At 42.8% G+C, this 21,961-nt stretch overlaps 1 protein-coding gene across 1 annotated transcript in view; it reads left to right on the plus strand.

Annotated features, from left to right (window-relative positions):
- The window catches only part of ngfrb (nerve growth factor receptor b), a 145,491-nt gene that overhangs the window by 80,582 nt on the left and 42,948 nt on the right, over positions 1–21,961 (plus strand). The gene's annotated exons all lie outside the window — the stretch shown is intronic.

Raw genomic sequence — 21,961 nt, forward strand, 5'->3', positions numbered from 1 at the left:
ATGAGAGGATTTGAGTATAGGAATAGGGATGTTTTGCTGCAGTTGTATAGTCTGTTGGTGAGGCCACTGCTGGAGTGTAGGTGTTGCAGTTTTGGTGTCCTTATCTGAAGAAGGATGACCATGTTATAGAGGGAGACTCTATGAGGAGAGACTAAATCGGAGAGGATTATATTTTTAGAACAGTGAGACAGGACCTTATAGAGGCTTATAAAATTCTAACAAGGTTAGACGGGGTAGATTCGGAAAGAATGTTCCCAATAGTGGGGGAGTCCAGAACTAAAGGTCATAATTTGAGGATAAGGGGTAAATCTTTTAGAAATGAGATGAGGAGAAATTTCTTCACCCAGAGGATGGTGAATGTGTGGAATTCACTACCACAGAATGTAGTTGAGGCCAAAAGGTTGTGTGATTTCAAGAAGAAATTAGATATAGTTCTTGAGGCTAAAAGGATCAAGGGATATGGGAGGCAGCGGGGGGTCGGGATATTGAATTTGATGATTAACCATGATCAAGATGATTGGCGGAGCAGGCATGAAGGGCTGAATGGCCTACTCCTAATTCTAGTTTCTATGTTTCTATTACAGGACCTTGCCATTCAGCACACTTCCCTAACTAGGAGGTTCAGGTTAATCTCTTCACGTTTCAAGAAGAAATACCCTCTCCCTCCACTCTCCTTACTACCCTCCTCCTCCTCTTCTCCCCTAACCACCCTCTTCTTGCTTTCCCTTGCCCATCCTTGATGAGTGTTAGTGACTTTTATCACTGACATGCACTCAAGGGCCAGTAGTTTTAATCCCATTGGGTTCTGGTGTGTAAAACAGCAGGGTATCATGACATGTCCAATCAGTGTGAAAATTCACAGGTTGTTTTCATCATCAAAGAAACTTAATACCCCTAAAAAATTGTCACTTTATCAGTGGTCATATCTAGTTTCTGATCTACTCTGTAGCCACTGTCAATGTTGATCCAAAACTGGCCACTAGGAGGTGAGCTTGAGCAGTTTCCAATGTCTCCTGTCCTTCCAAAGAAATAACATTGGACTGCGCGACCAAACCACCTTTCCCCAAATTATCCCCATTCCGCATGTTGAGATGCTTAAAAGCTTTATTTGTTAAATGCTCTGTGTTGGGTGACGTGGGTTGGAACAAGTTGTGTGTAATTCAATCAGGGAAACTCAATCTACAATCTCATCAAATCCTGACCCAAAAAGTCCTTGGGTGACGAGAAACATGGGACAAAGCAAAAAAACAATTTCACAATCTTTCGAAAGCTATTACAGAGGTATAGTTAGAATGTTTTTGGTTGTTGTGATGATTGAGTGGAAATGCCAGAAGCAGTTGTACTATTTTAGCCAAGGATGTTTCCCTGAAGGAGTGACAAAATTATCAGAGCTGTCATTTACAAGCCCTCTTTAAAAACAACTCAAAGCTGTGACGTATCCAGTCGTTTTTCTCTTGTTGTGAATGACTGCATGTATCATAACAAGCAGTGATCTGTCAATGGCTCCTGGCAAAAGGAATGATGTGAAAATGTGTAGCACGCAATTAGGAATAAGGGCAGGTACTTCTCGAGCTGCCAGTCTTCACGGAGGTCACTCTTTACCTGTAGCAAGCGATTGCGAATCAATCAGCTTTCACAAAAGGGTTGTACACCTGGTGCTGTATTTATGTAGAGAGACCATACCCACTGCCATATAGATGGCCCATCTCACCTGACACAAACGCACACGCCACGATGGTACAGTGGTTAGCACTGCCTCAGAGCACCAGGGACCCAGGTTCGATTCCCAGCTTATCTGTGTGTAGTCTGCATGTTCTCCCCGTGTCTGCTTGGATTTCCTCTGGGGCTGCTCTGGTTTCCTCCCACAGCCTGAAGGAGGTGCTGGTTATGTGCATTGGCCATTCTAAATTCTCCCTCAGTGTACCCGCACAAGCACTGGAGTGTGGTGATTAAGGGATTTCCACAGTAACTTCATTGCAGTGTTAATGTAGGCCCACTTGTGACACTAATAAATTAACTTTCACATGGATCTCAACATTGTTATAATTTATTTATAAGACGTGGGTAGCATTGACAAGACCTCATTTACTTTCTATCACTAATGGTCCAGAAAATATGTATTTGGACTCCATGGACTACTACAGTTCTTATAGGATTCACGGACCCATGATGGTAAACAAATGGTTGATTCCCCTGACACTTTAGTTACATTTTTAGAGTTAATTTATTTTCATTTGGAGAAGATGGTGACCGAGTGGTAATGTCCCTGGACCAGTAATCTAGAAGCTGATGCCCTAGGGACACAGGTTCAAATCCTACCTCAGCAGAATTTAAATTAATAAAAAGATCTGGAATTGAAAGCTAATTGGTGACCATGGAATCATCATTCATTGTTGTAAAGACTAAAGGACAAGCACAGCAGATACATGGGAATGCCACCACCTGCAAGTTCCCCTCCAAGCCACTCACTATCCTGACATGGAAATATATCGCCGTTCCTTTGCAGTCACTGGGTCAAAATCCTGGAATTCCCTCCCTAACGGAATTGTGCGTCACCCCACAGAACATGGACTGCAGCGATTCAAAAAGGCAGCTCACCACCACCACCTTCTCAAGGGTAATTAGGGATGGGCAATAAATGCTGGCCAGCCAGCAATGCCCATTTCCCACGGATGAATCTAAAAAAAATCTGGTTCACTAATGTCCTTCAGGGAAGGAAATCTGCCGTCCTTACCTGACCTGGCCTACATGTGACTCCAGATCCACAGCAATGTGGTTGACTCTTAAATGCCCTCTGATACGGCCTAGCAAGCCACTCAGTTCAGGGGAAATTGGGGATGGGCAATAAATATTGGCCTTGCGAGATGGACCATCAATATGGCAGTGGATATGGTCTCTTTACATAAGTACTTCACCAGGTCTCAATACTACAGATGCATAACCCTTTTGTGAAAGCTGATTGATTCGCAATTGCTTGCTACAGATGAAAACTGATCTCTGTGAAGACTGACAGCTCGAGAAGTACCTGCCCTCATTCCAAATTGTGTGCTGTACGTTTTCACATCATTCCTTTTGCCAGGAGTCATTGACAGGTCACTGCTTGTTATAATTCCTGGATGGATGCAAGCCTAGATGTTGACAACTTTCCCATACTGAGGTCAACGGACATTTCCATGGTCCACTCCTCACCAGCTTCAATTCCCATGGCAGCCGGAATGGTAAAATTCCGGTCTAAATGTTTCCTGCCATGGGGCACTCTCGAACAAGAGGTCACAGGTATAGGTTGGGAGGCAGTAGATTTAAAACTGAGATAAGGAGGAACTATTTCTTACAGAGAGTGGTGAATTTGTGGAACTCGCTGCCCCATAACACCGTGGATTGTGAATCGTTGAATGGTCCTGAGAAGGCGATAGATATATATCTAATAGAAAAGGAATAAGACGATGTGGGGGAACAGGTGGGGAGGTGGATTTGAGACCAGGGAGAGATCAGCCATGATCTGATTGAATGGTGGAACAGTCTTGAAGGGCTGAATTTGCTTACTTTGGCTCCTAAATTTGTTCCTATATTCCTATGACACAAGTTCCCTCTTGACAAGTGCCAATTATTTCTGGGTGAGCTTTGATGTTGAGTGTTGGCAGGTGAGCCAGATCCTGCCCAACTCTCCACATGCACAAATCACCAGATAGTTGAAACATTGGCTCCTGGATCCCTGAGCCTGGAATGTGTAATTTGTGTGGCCCTTTGCCTGCATGAGATCAGCTCATCCTGCATAACCAGTGATTAAACTGGCTGCTTTATATTCTGCATCTAATCACTGCATGAATGTACTGAACCATCAGAGAAGTTGGCTGGAGTCATTTAGCCAAGCGTAAAAGGGGCAGGTTGTTTTGTAGGCAAGATTTAACATAGCCCTAAATGTGAAATATTCAAAAACAAGTGTGGTCGTGTCTTGGTTGGTGGGAAAAGTGCATGATATTCAGGACAGCACACATTCAGTTGGGTAACGTTCGCATCATAATATCTTTATCCCATTCATTTCAGCTCATGCATTCATGGGAAAACATGATCTGTGCTTATGTTCAAATACATGCAGATTTAAAAATCAGATTTAAAATCATTTGTTTGATCAGAGCAGCGAGGCATTCCCATTGGTTAATGTATAAATATTTCTAACAACTCATTTATCCCATGAATGCAATACAAGCTGCTTTCAACACAGCATGTCACTGAGATTAGGATTGCCACCCCTCAAGGGTTGGACTCGAGTCTGCAAGCGTGGCACAGTGGTTAGCACTGCTGCCTCACAGCACCAGGGATCCCTAGCTTGGGTCACTCTCTGTGCGGAGTCTGCACGTTCTCCCTGTGTCTTCCTCAGGGTGCTCCGGTTTCCTCCCACAGCCCAAAAGACGTGCGGGTTGGCCACGCTTAAATTCTCCCTCAGTATACCTGAGTGGCTGGAGTATGGCCACTAGGGGATTTTCACAGTAACTTCATTAATGTAAGCCTACTTGTGACAGTAATTAATAAACTTTAAACTTTACATCCTTCCTTAAATAAGGAGACCATTGTTGTACACGATACTCCAGGTGTGGTTTCACCAGTGTCTGGTATAACTGAAACATAACATTCCTACTTTTGTATTCAATTCCTCTTATAATAAACCATAATACTTTATTAGCTTTCCTAATTACTTGCTGTACCTGAATGCTGGCTTTTTATGATTCTTCCAGCGGGATACCCAGATCCCTCTGCATCTCAGAGCTGAACAATTTCTCACCATTTAGATAATAAATTTATTTTTTATTCTTATCACCAAAATGGACAATTTCACATGCCCCCACATTATACTCCATTTATGAATCTTTGCCCATTTACTCAACCCATCTATATCCCTTTGTAGCTTCCTATTGTCCTCTTCAAAACTTACTTTCCAACCTATCTTTGTATCATCAGCAAATTTAGCAACCGTACCTTTGGTGCCATCACCCAAGTCATTTATATAAATTTTAAAAAGTTGAGGCACCAGCACTGCTCCCTGTGGCACAAACCTTGCCAACCAGAAAATTACTCATTTATGCCTACTCATGTTTCCCGCTCGGAAGTCAATATGTTACCCTTATTCCATCAGCTTTTATTTTCCTCAATGACTTTAAATTTCTGGGGGCATTTGAACAGCTACCAGATCAAAGTACAGTGCATTGACTCATTCCTCTTTATCTACAGCACACGTTATTACTTCAAAGAGCTCTAATATATCGGTTGAATGTAACTTCCCTCTCACAAAACCATGCTGACTCTGCCTGAGTCCCTCAAAATTATCCAATTCTATTTGAATAATGGAAAAGGAAGAGTTCGAAAAAAAAAATCAGGTAACTTTGTCCCTTGGGGAGACATAGCAGTTAATACTGCCGCCTCACAGCACCAGAGACCCTGGTTTGATTACCAGCTCAGGTCACTGTGCAGAGTCTGCACGTTCTCCCTGTGTGTGTGTGGGTTTCCTCCGGATGCTCTGGTTTCCTCCCACAGTTCAAAAGACGTGCTGGTTAGGTGCATTGGACATGCTAAATTTTCCCTTAGTGCACCCAAACAGGCGCCGGAGTGTGTTCACCAGAGGATTTTAATAGTCAGTTCATTACAGTGTTAATGTAAGTCTACTTGTGACTAATAAATAAACTTTAACCTTATTTCCACAGACATTAGCATTATTTGGTTTGTGAACCAGTGGCCTGTAGGCTGATGATTTAGCACGAGTTAAATTTGCCTTTTACTTCATGCACCATTAACCATAATACCTTGCAAATGTATAAAGCTGCATGAAAAATGAAAAGTGAAAATTCTATCTATCATTGTTGAGAATTTCAGTGTTCAATTAAAATAAATAAAGTGGTTTAGCATTGCACAAGGCTGTCAAACATTTGCATAATGGAATAGACTTATCAGCTTTGATTAAAAAAATCCTGGATCTCCCCAGGGTCAAAGCCAGCATATGACAGAGTTGGGGTTTGGGTGAGATTATCGAATCATAAAATGGTTGCAAAAGGACATTTGACCCATGACCACACCTGCTCTTAGTAAGCATGGGCAGCACAGTGGCACAGTGGCTAGCACTGCTGCCTCACAGTGCCAGGAACCTGGGTTTGATTCTCACCTTGGGCGACCCTGTCTGGAGTTTACACATTCTCCCTATGTCAGCGTGGGGTTTCCTCTGGGCGCTCCAGTTTCCTCCCAAAGGTGTGCAAGTTAGGTGGATTGGCCATGCTAAATTGCTGCCAGGTAATGAGCCTGGGTAAGATGCTCTTTCGGAGGGTCAATGCAGAATCGTTGGGCCAGATGGCCTCCTTCTGCACTGTATGGATTCAATGATTCTAAGATTTGCTGGACTAGCACTTGGAATATAGGCTGGAATTTTACCGGTATGCTCTCCCATGAGGGCGTCTTTCAGCATCTGTAGCTGTCTGCAGATCCGGTGTATGCAGACGGCTTGTCTGTAGGGGTTGGCTTCTTTAGGGTGGAAGCTGGAGACTGAGCATCGTAACGTTATCTGTGGGCTTGCGGTACGGTGAAGTACTGAGGTGACTGTCCTTGATGGAGGTGCTTGTGTCCAAGACTACAACCGATTCTGGAGAGTAGTCCATGGTGAGTCTGATGGTGGGATGGAACTTGTTGATGGAACTTGTTGATGTTGATGGAACTTGTTGATGGGTTTCTCCAGCAGAAAGCTTGTATTGTGTGAATGCTGCTGTTTGTTTTGATGGTATGAAAACGAATTAACAACTGAGGAGTTAACACCTTCATTTCATATCATGCAGAAGTGTGATAAGTCAGCTTAATTTGTTGCTCTGAAGTTCCCACCTCTGCTCATTTAATCTGTTCATGTTAAATGAAATATCACTAACACTAAAATATTGGAGAAATTCCGGTTGAATACACTAAGCGTTTGTAAACTAATATCCAACGGTGTCACTTCAGGACTTTGAACCCTGGCATCTAGTTGATGTGTAGATGTTCCTTCGAAGAAAAAAGACACAGACCCTTCAGTTCAAACAGGTGGCAACCTGAAACTCAGAGTGAATTGTTTTATAATTAGTGTTTGCTTTCTCCAGTCAGCAATGAAGTATTGTGAGGTTTCTGCTCGAACCATTAGATTCCTTTTAACGTCTCAGATTGTTACTAACAGGAGTAATGTAAAGTGTGTAAGTGGCCTGATGACTCCCCTCTGTAATGCTACACACTCAGATGGAGGCACTTTTGCAAATAAGTTTGAGCAAAAATGTATTGTAGATCCAATTAGAAACCAATTTAACCTTCAGCGCAGGCCGCAAATTCCCTGTGGTTTTCCTGGTATCCCAGTGACCCTTATCTTGCTCCTTTAGCTCCGACACAAAAATGTTTCTTTGAATCCGAGGAACTGACTTGAATCGCACCTATCCCAACTCAGGATGTTGCTCCAATATATCTTACAGCCACAGTGAAGAATTTTGAAGTGTTGGAATGATCTGGGAGTCATCAGAACATTACCAGCAATTATTAAAAACTGTTTTTCAGCTCCACCTATGAATTCTGATTAATTTGGAAATAATGCCTTACATTTTCCCATCTACTCCCACCCTTTTTTCTGCCAGATCTGTGTGATTGTTTGCCATGACTGGCATGGTGGCACAGTGCTTAGCACTGCTGCTTCACAGTGCCAGGGACATGGGTTCAATTCTGATCTTGGGTGACTGTGTGGAGTTTGCACATTCTGCATGAGTTTCTTCCAGGTGCTCCAGTTTTCTCCAAAATGTACAGATTAGGTGGATTGGCCATGTTAAATTGCCTCTCCAAAGATATATATGGGGGGGATAATTATATGGCCTGGGGAGGTGCTCTGTTGGAGAATTGGTGCAGACCCGATGGGCTGAATGGCCTCCTTCTGCAGCGTAGCAGTTGTATTCTATGAACCTGATGAAGTGTATCCCAGGACATTGTGGGAGGTTAGGGAGGAAATTGCGGGTTCCCTAGCTAAGATATTTGAATCATCGATATTCATGGGTGAGGTGCCTGAAGACTGGAGAGTGGCAAATGTTGTGCCATTGTTTAAAAAGGGCTGCAGGGAAAAGCCTGAGAACTACGGGCTAGTGAGCCCACATCTGTGGTGGGTAAATTGTTGGAAGGTATTTTGAGAGACAAGATCTGTAAGCATTTAGAGACATAAGGACTGATTAGGGATAGTCAGCATGGCTTTGTGAGTGGAAAATCATGTCTTACAAATTTGATTGAGTTTTTTGAAGGGGTAACCAAGAAGGTATATGAGGGTAGTGCAGTTGATGTTGTCTACATGGACTTTAGCAAGGCCTTTGACAAGGTACCGCATTGTAGGTTGTTGCATTAAGTTAAATCTCATGGGATCCAGGGCGAGGTATCTAAATGAATACAAAATTGGCTTCTTGACAGAAGCCAGAGGGTGGTTGTAAAGAGTTGTTTTTCAAACTGGAGGCCTGTGACTAGCAGTGTGCCTCAGGGATCAGTGCTGGGTCCACTGTTATTTATCAATTATTATTAATGATTTGGATGAGAATATAGTTTGCAGATGACACTAAGATTGGTGGCATCATGGACAGTGAAGAAAGTTATCTCCAATTGCAACGGGATCTTGATCAATTGGGCCAGTGGGCTGATGAATGGCAGATGGAATTTAATTTAGGCAAACGCAAGATGATGCATTTTGGTAGATTGAACTAGGACAGGACTTACTCAGTTAATGGTAGGGCACTGGGGAGAATTACAGAACAGAGATCTGTGGGTACATGTTCATAGCTCTTTGAAAATGGAGTCACAGTTGGATAGATGGTGAAGAAGGCATTTGGGATGTTTGGTTTCATCGGTCAGAACGTTGAATACAGGAGTTCGAATGTCTTGTTGAAGTTGTACAAGACATTGGTAAGGCTTGAAATACTGTGTGCAATTCTGGTCACCCTATTATAGAAAGGATATTACTAAACTAAAAAGAGTGCAGAAAAGATTCATTCGGTTGCTACCGGGAATTGATGGATTGAGTTATAAGGAGAGGCTGGATAGACTGGGACTTTTTTCTCTGGAGCATAGGAGGCTGAGAGGTGATCTTATAGAGGTCTATAAAATAATGAGGGGCATAGATCAGCTAATAGTCAGTATCTTTTCCCAAAGATATCAGGGATCAGGGGGAGCATAAAACTAGAGGGCATCGGTTTAAGGTGAGAGGGAAAAGATGCAAAAGTGTCCAGAGGGGCAATTTTTTCACACAGAGGATGGTGAATGTCTGGAACAAGCTGCCAAAGGTAGTAGTAGAGGCGGATACAATTTTGTCTTTTAAAAAACATTTAGATACTCACATGGGTACAATGGGTATAGAGGGATATGGCCTAAATGCGGACAATTGGGATTAGCTTAGGGGTTTTAAAAAAGAAAGGACAGCATAGACAAGTTGGGCTGAAGGGCATGTTTCCATGCTGTAAATCTGTATGACTTTTTGACTCTAACCACACTTTGCTGAATCCTTTACCCAGAGTACCTGTCCACCTTTTCTTGGGGTGGGCACTAAATGCCACTGAAATGTGTAGGGCAAGGTCATGCAAAAGAGGGAGATACGCAGGACGTTCTTGCATCATTAGGAAGATGGTCACTGGTCATTTGTGAGTCTGAGGTTCCCAGGCTTCCCAGGACGGAGGAACTGGAGAGACTTGCTCCCAGGTCAGAATAACATGCACTCACCCTCAGGACATGGTGGAGATTGGTGCCTAGTGGAGGGCACAGCATGGGTTCTGAGACTTTTGATATTTCTCGATTAGCTGCTTGCTTCCTTCTGCCTGGGCTGGTCAGCAAATTGCTCATTTGGTTAAAACAAATCAATCAGTAAAACAAACAAACGAAGGAGAAGTGATAGTCCCTGGTGAGTCAATGTGATTAAACAACACATTGAAAGGAAACTCAACTAACTAAATTAAAATATCATTCCCAGAGCGTGATGATGCACCACAACCCCAGCACTGCCCACCGATCATGGAAAGCCTGAAGCTTGCCGGTGGACACCATGTGCTCCCTATACAAGAATTTGGCAGCAGTGTAGGGGTAGACAGTCTGTAATATCGTAAGATCATAATATAGAAGAGTAGAATTTAGCCATTCGGCTCATTGGGTCCGCATCGTCATTTGATATGTTTCTCAACCCAATTCTCCCGTCTTTTTCCCGTAATCTTTGATCCCCTTACCAATCAGGAATCTATCTATCTCTGTCTTAAATGCACTCAATGACTTGGCCTCCACAGCCTTCTGTGGCAATGAATTCCACATTTTAAGAGGAGGCAATGGCTTAGTGGTATTATCGCTAAATTATTAATCCAGGAACTCAGTTAATGTTCTGGGTTTGAACCCCGCTTAAGCAAATGGTGGAATTTGAATTCAATAAAAAAATTCAACTGGTGACCATAAAACTATTGTCGATTGTCGTAAATACCCATTGGTTCACTAATGTCCTGTAGGGAAGGAAATCTACCATCCTCCTTTGGTCTGGCCCACACGTGACTCCAGGGTCACAGCAATGTGCTTGACTCTCAATTACCCTCCAAGGGCAACCACGGATGGGCAATAAATTCTGGCTAGCCAGCGACACCCATGTCCCACGAATGAATAAAACAAAATGTAGCTCACCTACAATTTCTCAACACAAGCTGAGGTAGGGGATAGTTCAGAAGTTCTTATGTGTATCCAGTTCTTCATGAAAAGAAATTAACATTGTTGGTTTTGTGAGTTTCACTCATGGTCAATTACACAAGGATGGGTTTGTGATTTTGCTGCAGGAATTTCTTGGAAGCTGAGGCAGTGAAAGGTAATTAGATAATCATGATGTTGCAGTGAAAGTACTCATATCTCTGTAGAATTTGCCACTTAATGGTATGGCTGGCAAAGTCACTGCATAACCAGGGAAGAGAGCAGCAATTTACTGACTAACATTTATAAAGAGCCTGTGCTATGTTATTATATTTTCACTCACAAGCCATAGCAATGTGACTGTTTGTGATGATACATAAAATGACAAGGACTCTGATGTCCATTTTATAAATGAATGAACCCTCTTTAGTGGCTGCACGTGGAGAGAGCTTAGAGCTATTATTAAACGATTCACACAACATCAGAAGGTGGCCATTAGGCACATGGAGTCTGCACTGACTCACTCAAAGAGCATTCTACCTAAGCGAGGTTGATTGGCCATGTTAAATTGCCTCTTAGTGTCAGGGGGATTAGCAGGGTAAATACGTGGGGTCATGGGGATGGGGTCCGGGTGGGATTGTTGTTGGTGCAGGCTGGATGGGCAGAATGGCTTCCTTCAGTGCTGTAGGGATTCTATGAACGCGCTGCCAGGGGTGGTGATGCAGGCAGATACAATAGGGGTGTTTAAGGGGCTTTTAGATAAGCACATGAATGTACCAGGGATAGAGGGATATGGACCAAGAGCATACAGGAGAGGTTAGTTCAATTTGGCATCATATTCGGCACAACATTGTGGGCTGAAGGGCCTGCTGCTGTGTTGTTTTGTTCCATAAGAGTGGTACGGTGGTACAGTGGTTAGCACTGCTGCCTCAGGGACCCAGTTCCAATTCCCAGCTTGGATCACTATCTGTGCAGAGTCTGCACGTTCTCCCCTTGTCTGCGTGGGTTTCCCCCGGATCTCTGGTTTGTTCCCGCAGTCCGAAAGACGTGCTGGTTAGATGCATTGGCCATGCTAAATTCTCCCTCAGTGTACCCGAACAGACCCTGGAGTGTGGCGACTAGGGGATTTTCATAGTAACTTCATTGCAGTGTCAATGTAAACCTACTTGTGAAACTAATAAAAAAAAGTTACGTTTTATACAATATTGTTCATAAAAAATCAACTATACTGCAATGCAGTGACATAGCAATAATGTTACAGATATTTTTCATTCATGAATAATGGGTCAAAGGACCAATAGTGTTGGAAAAATGTTCCAGTAATTAACTGGTGGACAAACATATTCCTTACCGGTTATACAATACCAAATAATCATGTTTAAATCAGTCTATTATTTGTGCCTTTTCAGCGACATGATGCTATTTATATCAAATTGAGCGCACAGACACCTTCTATAAATGGAAAATAGAGATGTGTTTGTTCTGGACGGTAACTTAATCTTATATTGCTGCTGATGTTTATCAGATAGGTTTCGCTTTCACCCTTTATAGCATCATCACCTCTGCGTGACTGTGTTACTGGCCAACAATTCACTTCCAGCCCCCACCACCACCACCACCCCCCCCCGCCGTCCTCTATATTTTGCTACAAAAATGGAAGATTAAGTGATCAGTGATGAACCACTGCAATTCTTTGATTTGATTTATTATTGTCAAATGTATTACTATACAGTGAAAAGTATTGTTTCTTGCATGCCATACAGACAAAGCATACTGTTCATAGAGAAGGAAAGAGAGTGCGGAATGTAGTGTTATAGTCATAGTTAGGGTGTAGAGAAGGTTCAACTTAGTGCAAGGTAGGTCCATTCAAAAGTCTGACAGCAGCAGGGAAGAAGCTGTTCTTGAGTCGGTTGGTACATGACTTCAGACTTTTGAATCTTTTTCCCGAAGGAAGAAGGCAGAAGAGAGAATGTCCGGGGTGCGTGGGATCCTTAATTGTGCTGGCTGGTTTGCTGAGGCAGTGGGAAGTGTAGACAGAGTCAATGGATGGGAGGCTGGTTTGTATGATGGACTGGGCTTCGTTCATAGCCCTTTGTAGTTTCTTGCGGTCTTGGGCAGAGCAGGAGCCATACCAAGCTGTGATACAACCAAGTCTTATCTGATGGCATCTGATCACCTGTATCCTTCATTTCTATAGATACCTGAAATATGTCCTGCAAGGTCTGAACCTGCCTTTATTTCTGAGTCCCAGTTATTATATCAGGTGCAGGCCCAATCGTCGACAGGACCTTACCACTGAAAATGAATTACAACCATTGCTGTTAGTCAGGAAGACCTGGAGCTGGGATGGTTGTGGAGCCTTCCTGCAGCCACAAGGTCCCCCACAGTGAAGGAAACATGATCAGAAGAGATAAATAGTGTTTTCAGTCCTCCAATGCCCTGCTATCTGCTTTTTCAGCCCTCTGACCAAAATTGGAGTAGGCCTATGTCTTCTGGGTGCCCTTCTTAATGGATTCCAGTGCATTCCTCAGACAAGGAAGGGGGGAGCTTGGGCTGGATTTTAGTAATGATGCAGACAGTCTTTAACAGCCAAAATGAATGCTGGAGAATTTTAAAGAGAAGGAGTTCTTTGGAGAGGCAGGACAATCTTTTGGAGAGCTCCTGGAACACCTTTCGGAGGGGCCAGGTGACCTTTAGGATTGATGAAGGGGCAACGATCTGAAAGCTCGTGCTACCAAATAAACCTGTTGGACTTTAACCTGGTGAGACTACTTACTGTGCCCACCCAGTCCAACGCTGGCAACTCCACATCACTTTTCGGATTGTTAAAGGTTGACATGAATGTGTGGAAAAAGTAGATAAATGCATTGGAATTGTTAAGTTCTCAATATGTTTAAAACTTCGGTCAATCTTTTTGTGAACGGCCTATAATTTAAACAAATCCTTTGCTTGCAGAACACACAGGATCCTTTTTCAGATGTTAGGTTTGCAAAGCTGGGAGTTTCCCTGATGTGGGAATGAAAGTCCAGGCCCACTTCATTTGCACTTATTGTAATGCTAATTTTCAATGCCCTCTCAGAAATTGCTTAGAAATTTCCAGGGAAGTGTGTCAAGGATCCCTTACTTCTTTCCCTTCCTTTGCGCCCAGGCAATAAGCGTCACCAGCCACGTAACAAAGGGAAATCAGACCCACTATCTTGTCATTTTTGGGACACCTGTTTGAATCTTACCCAGAATGATGGCAGATGAATACTCTGTATCTCCTTAACAACTGTAAGAGTCCTTATTGAAGTGAGTGTGATGATTGGCAAACCATTTTCTAGCAATCAGGGGTTAAGACAAATTAAGCCTTTATTCCCTTGTATTCAGAAGGTTGAGGGATGACCTGATAAAAGTCTACAAAATATTTACAGGAAAAGACAAGACGGATAAGGATAAGCTGTTCTCAATAGTTGAAGGCTCTGGAACCAGGGGCCATAATCTAAAGATTAGGGCCAAGCCATTCAGGAGAGATGTTAGAAAACACTTCTACACACAGAGAGTGGGGAGGGTTTGGAACTCTGTCCCTCAAACTGCTGAGGATACTGATTCAATTGTTTGGTTTAAGTCTGAGATAGACTATTTTTTTTATTGAGCAAAGGGTATCAAGTGATTTGGACCTAGGGCAGGTACATGGAGTTAGGCCACAGATCAACCATAATCTTATTGAATGGCAGAGCAGGCTCAAGGGGCTGAATGGCCTCCTCCTGTTCCTATGTTCTTAATCATAAATTCACAGCATAAAACAAGTTAGTACTAATTGGTATCAGAAACCAGAGTGACAGATAGTTGGTAAGTTTTGCAATTTTGTCAATGAAATTCTTTTTTTTTGTGTGTAGAGCTTTACTTCACATTTTCACTCCCAGAAATAGCATTGGAGTTCTTAATACTGATTTTTTAATGTATTCATTCATGGGACGTGGGTGTCACTGGCTGGCCGGCATTTATTGTCCATCCCTTGTTGCCCGAGAGCAATTGAGAGACAACCACATTGCTGTGACTCTGGAGTCACATGTAGGCCAGACCAGGTAAGGATGGCAGATTTCTTTCCCTAAAGGACATTAGGGTTTTTCCAACAATTGACAACGCTTTCATGGTCATCAGTAGATTCTTAATTCCAGATTTTTTTTATTGAATTCAAATTCCACTATCTGCTGTGGCAGGATTTGAGCCCGAGTCCCCAGTTCATTAGCTGAAATTATTAACTGGATTAATAGTCCAGCGATAATACCACAAGGCCATTGCCTCCACCTATATCACACAATATAGGTTATATTGGCATGTGGAAGAGGGAAACAAACTGACTAGACATGACCAATAATGGTGGGCAAGAAACACTCTCCCTGCTCCTCAGTTTTCACATCCGCCTCTTTAATAGGTAAAAGTACTATGCTTTGGAAGAAGAAGGGGGAAAAAAGAGCTCACTGTTTCATTGTTATATTACTCAATGGAAAATCAGAGCTATCGCATTGGTGAAAATTTAAGTGAAGGATGGGTGGATAATAATTCCAAACACAGTTTAGATCAAAGAGTTAAACTCAACCTTGTTTGCACATAGAGGGCACAGTCAGAAAAATGCACATGCATACTCCTCACTTACAATGTAGCTCTGTCCAAGTCTAGCACAAACTCTTTGGCATAAAATGTGCTCTAATTTTTAGAATGCGTTCTTTTAGTGATATGTTCAAGCACTGCAGATCTTGGATATTTTGCTGGCTTTAGGCAACAGTCATATTTTTTTCTGTCAACAAATAGCGCATGAAAACACAGAGTCCATTCAGTACTGTGTTTAGCTTCCAGTGTACAACACAGCCACATCTGTGTCCTCCTGCGTTGGTCAGGTGGTGTCAATATTGGAGCAAAATGGGTGGAATTGATGCCAAGCGATGGGGTGGGCAATCTGATTTCTGGAATGTGTGCAATATGGACTTTAGATGGCACCTCTGGCTTACACAGGGAAAGGAGTCCTCTTGTTGGCCATTGAATGTGACTCTACAGTGGAAACTTCTTTTCTGAAAAATGGAGATGAGCCAAATACAACGTAACTGAAACATACACTACAAATTGTGGCAAATGTGTTTTTTTTTGTACTTATTCATATGACATAGGGTGTTGCAGCCTGGCCAGCATTTATTGTTCATTCCTAATTGCTTTTAAACTGAGTTGCTTGCTAGGCCATTTCAGAGGACAGTTGAGAGTCAACCACATTGCTGTGGCTCTGGAGTCACATGTTGGCTAGAACAGGTAAGGACAGCAGATTCCCTTCCCTAAAGGACATTAGTGAACAAGGTGGATTTTTCCAGCAATCATTTCATGGTCATCAGGAGATTCTTAATTCCAGATTTTTTTAATTGAATTCAAATTCTACTGTGACAGGAATGGAACCCGGGTCCCCAGAACATTACTGGATTAATAGTTTAATGATAAACCAGTAGGCCATCACCTCCTGCTTAGTCAAACATAACACAGAATAAGTTATTTTGGCTTGTGGAAGAGAGAAACAGCTGACTAGACTTGACAAACAAGGATCATCAACAAAAAAAATGTCTTTACTCATATCTTGTCCAACAGTAACTGGTAAAACCACTCTGCTAATAAAATACATTTCCAAGTTTTGGATCTCACTGGGTTTGATACAGAGCCAAGTACTGTTGAGAGATTACAAGTGAACCTTCAAAAACAAAAATATGCACTTATCAGGGATCTGCCAAAGCAGGTTTCAAATCTGGGTCCCCAGGAAAGTAGCTAAATTTCCTGGATTAATAGTCTTGCAATAATACCACTAGGCCATCATCCTCCCAGTCCTAATTGATATCCCATTGCATTCCTTACAGATAACAAAGTTCAAAAATAACAATTTGAGTATCCAAAAATAATATACAACACTGGCCAAGTGCTGGAAAGTTATGTGCGCAGTTAAAAGTTATTTTCCCTGCCCTCAGAATATAAAAATAGTAAGAAAATAGATAACCATGACAAATATATAGCATGCATCAGATGAGATAAAATATCCCATAATAAATGTGGGATATTTATTAAAAATATACAGAATTTTACAAGTGTATTCAGCTGTGTATAAATTAAGATATTAATGTTTAAAATGACTTTATACCTTAACGCATTTACTGAATTGAGGTTCCGTTCTGAGTCAAATGAAGAATTGTGTCAGCACAAAGAAAACCCTGAAATAATCAAACGCATTCAGAATGAACTGAGTGTCAACATGTTGTGGCAGCACGGTGGTTAGCACTGCTGCCTCTCAGTACAAAGGGCTTGGGTTCGATTCCTGGCTTGGGTTGCTGTCTGCGCAGAATCTGCATGTCTTCCTTGTGTGTGGGTTCCCTCCGGGTGTTCTGGCTTCCTGCCAGTCCGAAAGACATGCTGTTTAGTTGTATTGGTCATGCTAAATTCTTCTTCAGTGTACCTGAATGGTGGCAGGGTGTGGTGACAAGGGGGTTTTCACGTAATTTCACTGCAGTGTTAATGTGACACTAGTAAATAATCTAAAAGTAAACTGTCACTGACAGCCAATTTGCTACACTGTAATGACTTTAACGAGATCCATGAGGTGGATCTGTTAGACTATGAGCTCCCTGATTGAGGCAATTAATGTTGTCCAATCCAGGAGCCCTGCAGAGGTATATAATGTGGAGTATCTGGGTTACCAGCACTCAGGGGTTATAGTCTATACTGGGAAGCACCTATCTCAGCATTACTAACTATTGGAAATAAATATACATTGGTGAAGGGACATTGGCCTCACTAGAGTTATACAATTCCTGCTTTGTTGGCCGAGAAAGTTTTTTTAACAGTTTTGTAATGTCAGAAACAAATCTCAAGCAGGGCATAGCATAGATGGCAAGCCACACACCTCTATATTAACATGCTTCAAATGGACTTGTAGGTCGCTATAGGACATTCAAAGGGACATATGGGTAGCTTACTCATGCCACAATTACCAACATTTGAAGTGACACCTTTGCTGGAATTCTACCATCCTGCCCGCCACAGAATTGGAGTGGGCAGAGCTGGACAATGGAAATGTCCATTATCCTGGTGCGGGATTTTCCAGTCTCGCTCGAGTGAGGCTGTAAAATCCTGCCTACTTGTCAGATAGGAAGTGTCATGGTGGAAGTATTGCAGAGGATCTTTCATGGCTACAAATAATTTGATTTTTTTTTCTTCTTGTGAGATGTGATTAGGCAGAAAATTGAAAAGGGGCTAAGTATTTATGCAGTGTGGCTATTGAAGGAAGTCAATTGGAGAAAAGCTAAATGTTGAAACCTAGAAGGGGGGGGGGGGGAAGAAAGCACACTGAAGCAAAGATTCAACAGTTCTGGTGTAGATGATGCCTGAGATTAATGGAATGGGAATTGGGCTATCAGACTATGTAGCTACAAGGGGAGATTGGAGAGTTTGGGGTTCCTTGGAACAGAGGAGTCTGAGGGATGACATAATAGGAAGGAGTAAGGAAAAAGTAGAACAGGAGGAACTTGTTTTCCTTGGTAGAGAGTTCAAAAAACAGGGTTCATAAAAGTAACAGAAGGATGAGAGGGAACCTGAGAAAAATCCTTTATCCACTGAGGGTGGTGAGTGTCTGGAATTCATTGCTTGGGTTGGTGATGGAGACATAGACCTTAAATTTGTTTAAGAAGTACCTGGACCTGCACATTAAATGTTATTTAAATGTTATGTACACATTATTAAAGCTATAGAATTCTACCACTTCGCCCGCTACAAAATGGAAATGTCCGTTGCCCTCGGGCGGGAATTTCTAGTCTTGCTCGAGTGCCACCGTAAAATCCGGCATAATCCAACATTCAGAGGGTGGTAATACAAAACTGATTACTGCCTGGCGATCACTCTCAGTCATCCATTCATCTCGTCAACAAAATGCGATGATGCAATACATCAGCAAAAAATTAACGTGGCCAGCCTGAAGAAATGGTAGCTTGACAGCGATATTAACAATAATCTAAGGAGGAATCCCATCAGCTTTCTCTGTGCTCTATCTATTATTCAACAGCATTTTATGAAACCCAAATAGCTGTTGGTGCAATTTGGTCTCTTCCCTGATCCCTCATGGCTACCAAAACTCATTTCATTGTGCTTTTAATATTGCTGCTCGAATTGGGCAGGGGAAAGGGTGGGGGGTACATTGATACTGGGGTTGGTGAGCTTGCATTAATTGTCATTCACAGCATTTATTTGGTTTCCCTGAAACATCATTGTATCATTGTAGAGGCCCAGATTTTGCCTCGATGAGGCTTAGTTGCATGTTGTTAAAGAATTAAGATCTGGAGTTCATTAACAAATGGGAAGGCCCATAGCTCGTCTCTCGTGTTGTGTCATGAACACAGTACATTCCTCACTGCGCACCTTCAATTTTAACTTTCCTTTCCTTTAAAACACACCTCTTAGATCAAGCTAAAGGCAAAATATTGCAGATACTGGAATCTGAAACAGAAACAGAAAATGCTGGAGAAAGTCAGCAGGTCTGAATGCCTCTGTGGAGAGAGAATAGGGCCAATGTTTTGAATCTGGAGGGCTCTGACGCTGGGTCTTCCAGACTCGAAACGTTGGCTCTGTCCTCTCTCCAGAGGTGCCGTCAGACCTGCTGAGTTTCTCCAGCATTTCCTGTTTTTGTTTTTGATCAAGCTTTCGAACAACCACTTAAAATCTCCTTCTTTCCTTAACGTCTTTCCGATGCTCTGTGAAACACTTAGGTCAGTTTTTATGGCACAGTGATTAGCACTGCTGCCTCAAAGCGCCAGGGACTTGGGTTCGATTCACTGTCTGTGTGGTGTTTGCACGTTCTCCCCATGTGTGTGTGGGTTTCTTCTGGGTGCTCCGGTTTCCTCCCATAGGTGTCCCAGTTTGGTGGATTGGCCATTCTAAATTGCCCCTTAGTGTCCAAAGATGTGTAAGTTAGGGGGAATCAGTGGGGTAAATACATGGGGTTACAGGGAAAGAACAAAGAACAGTACAGCACAGAAACAGGCCCTTCAGCCCACCAAGTCTGTGCCAACACAGATGCCTCCCTAATCTAATATTTTCTTGCCTCTATGTGGTCCATACCTCTTTATTCTCTGCCTATTCATGTATCTATCCAATTGCCTCATGAACATTGTTCTAGAATCTGCTTCTAACTCCTCCTCCGGCAGTGTGTTCCAGACATTCACCACCCTCTGTGTGAAAAAACTTGCCCCTTACATCTCTTTTAAACTTTCTCCCTCACGTTTTCAGCCTATGGCCCCCCCCGACTAATTGACCCTTCAACCCTGGGAAAAAAAGACTCTAACTATCCACTCTTTCCAAGCCTGTCATAATCTTGTAAACCTCAATCAGGTCCACCGATGCTCCACTGAAAACAATTCAAATTTGTTCAACCTTTCTTCATAGTCCATATTCTCCAAACAGGGCAACATCCTGGGTAAATCTCTCCTGCACCCTTTCCAATGTGTCAACATCCTTTTGAAATATGTAAAGGCACTGGCTTCAGCTGGCACAGGTCACCTGACATGTATGCAATTACAAGTCTAGAAGTGTGGATGACAATGAGGACATGCCAGGGCAAACCTCCTATGGAACTTCACACCTTCTGGTGGTGCCACTTGCTTGTATGATGAGCTGAAGTTGGCAAACCGGCTCTCGCCATTTCCATTCATGTAAAGCTACATTCCAAGTCAGTTGGGGAGAGAGCCACACTGTGACTTTCAGCTCACCTTTGCTGTGCGCATTGCCAGCGACATGGGCACAAAATCCCATGGGACCCAGAAAATGAGAATCTTGCTGGCGAGATCACATTTACCTACCCTGCCAGCCACTCACCGGTGATGTCGTGAGGTTCTCACCCAGAAAGGGCAGGAACCTCATTCCAATAAATTTTAATATAATTAAAGGGGTTCCTTGCCACAATAGAAACTCCCCTCTCCCAGGCATGCCGACGAGGTTTAAAACTGCTTTGGAAAAACGTGAACTAGGTAGAGGGAAGCTACCCAGGATGCACAGCTAAGTATAGCCCCTGAGGGGAGAGGGATATGCCTGGGTAGTACCCTGCCATTGCTCCCAGCAATGCGATGCCAGGGCAGTGCAAAGAGGGCCCCTCTGGGGAACTCCATGGGGAGATCTCTGTCGAGCTGGCCTTGTTGGCTTTAACAGGTTTATTTGGTAGCAAACGCCACTAGCTTTCAGGGCTTTGCCCCTTTGTCAGGTGAGTGAATCAGGTGTTGTGAGACTTCTTACTGTGTTTACCCCAATCCAATGCCAGCATTTCCACATCTTCTTGGCTCTATCAAGCACTAATTCTCCATCAGGAAGGGACTAGACAGGGTAGAGGCAGGGAGGATGTTCCTGATGATAGGGGAGTCCATGACCGGGGGTCACAGTTTAAGGAATCAGTGTAGAAAATTTAGGAAGGAGGTGAGGAGACACTTCTTCGTCCAAAGAGTGATGATCCTGTGGAATTCATTACCACAGGAAGTAGTTGATGCCAAAACATTGAATGTATTCAAAAAATGGTTGGATATAGCAGTTGGGGTAATGGGATCAAAGGTTATGGGGAGAAAGCAGGATTAGGTGAGATGGACGATCAGCCATGTCTGTAATGAATGGTGGAGCAGGCTCGAAGGGCCAAATGGCCTCCTCCTGCTCCTATCTTCTATGTTTCTATGCATGGGCCTGGCCTCCAGATTTTTCCTGCACAGTGTGCTGGATTATCTGGAGGGATAACCTGGATGTGCAATCTGCGAGCTTCACATTGGTTTTCTTGCCTCGCTTCCGTGCACAGAATGGAAAATTCCACCCTCGGCATATGGGACAATGGCTATGTAAAAGGTGTTGAGATATTCCTCCGAGCCCATCAGGGGAAAGAATGGTCCATCCAGAAGTGCTGGCTAGCACATTTTTAATCATCTGGACCATGAAACAATAGTCAAGGTCCATCCAAACATGAACTAACCAATTACTTTCTGTGGAATAGTCAAATCATTGAGAGGTCATGAGATCAGGATCACATTTTGAGATATCTTTTATTACAATGCCCTAGTCTTTTTGAAATAATCTGAAGAGGAAGTATGCAAATGGACCAGTAACACTATCTCCCTGCTTCTCAAGTTCAGAGCACTACCTATGTTACAATTTGGAATCCATTCCAGAGATAGAGAATTTCCATGAAAATGATCTTTGGCTGCTTTTTAAAAAAGACCGATTACAATTTAAAAGAGACCATCTCTAGAAATTGAGGTGTACGCCA

This window comes from Carcharhinus amblyrhynchos, chromosome 27, assembly GCF_965287045.1.
Source record: "Carcharhinus amblyrhynchos chromosome 27, sCarAmb.v2.hapA, whole genome shotgun sequence".
Lineage (NCBI taxonomy): Eukaryota > Metazoa > Chordata > Chondrichthyes > Carcharhiniformes > Carcharhinidae > Carcharhinus > Carcharhinus amblyrhynchos.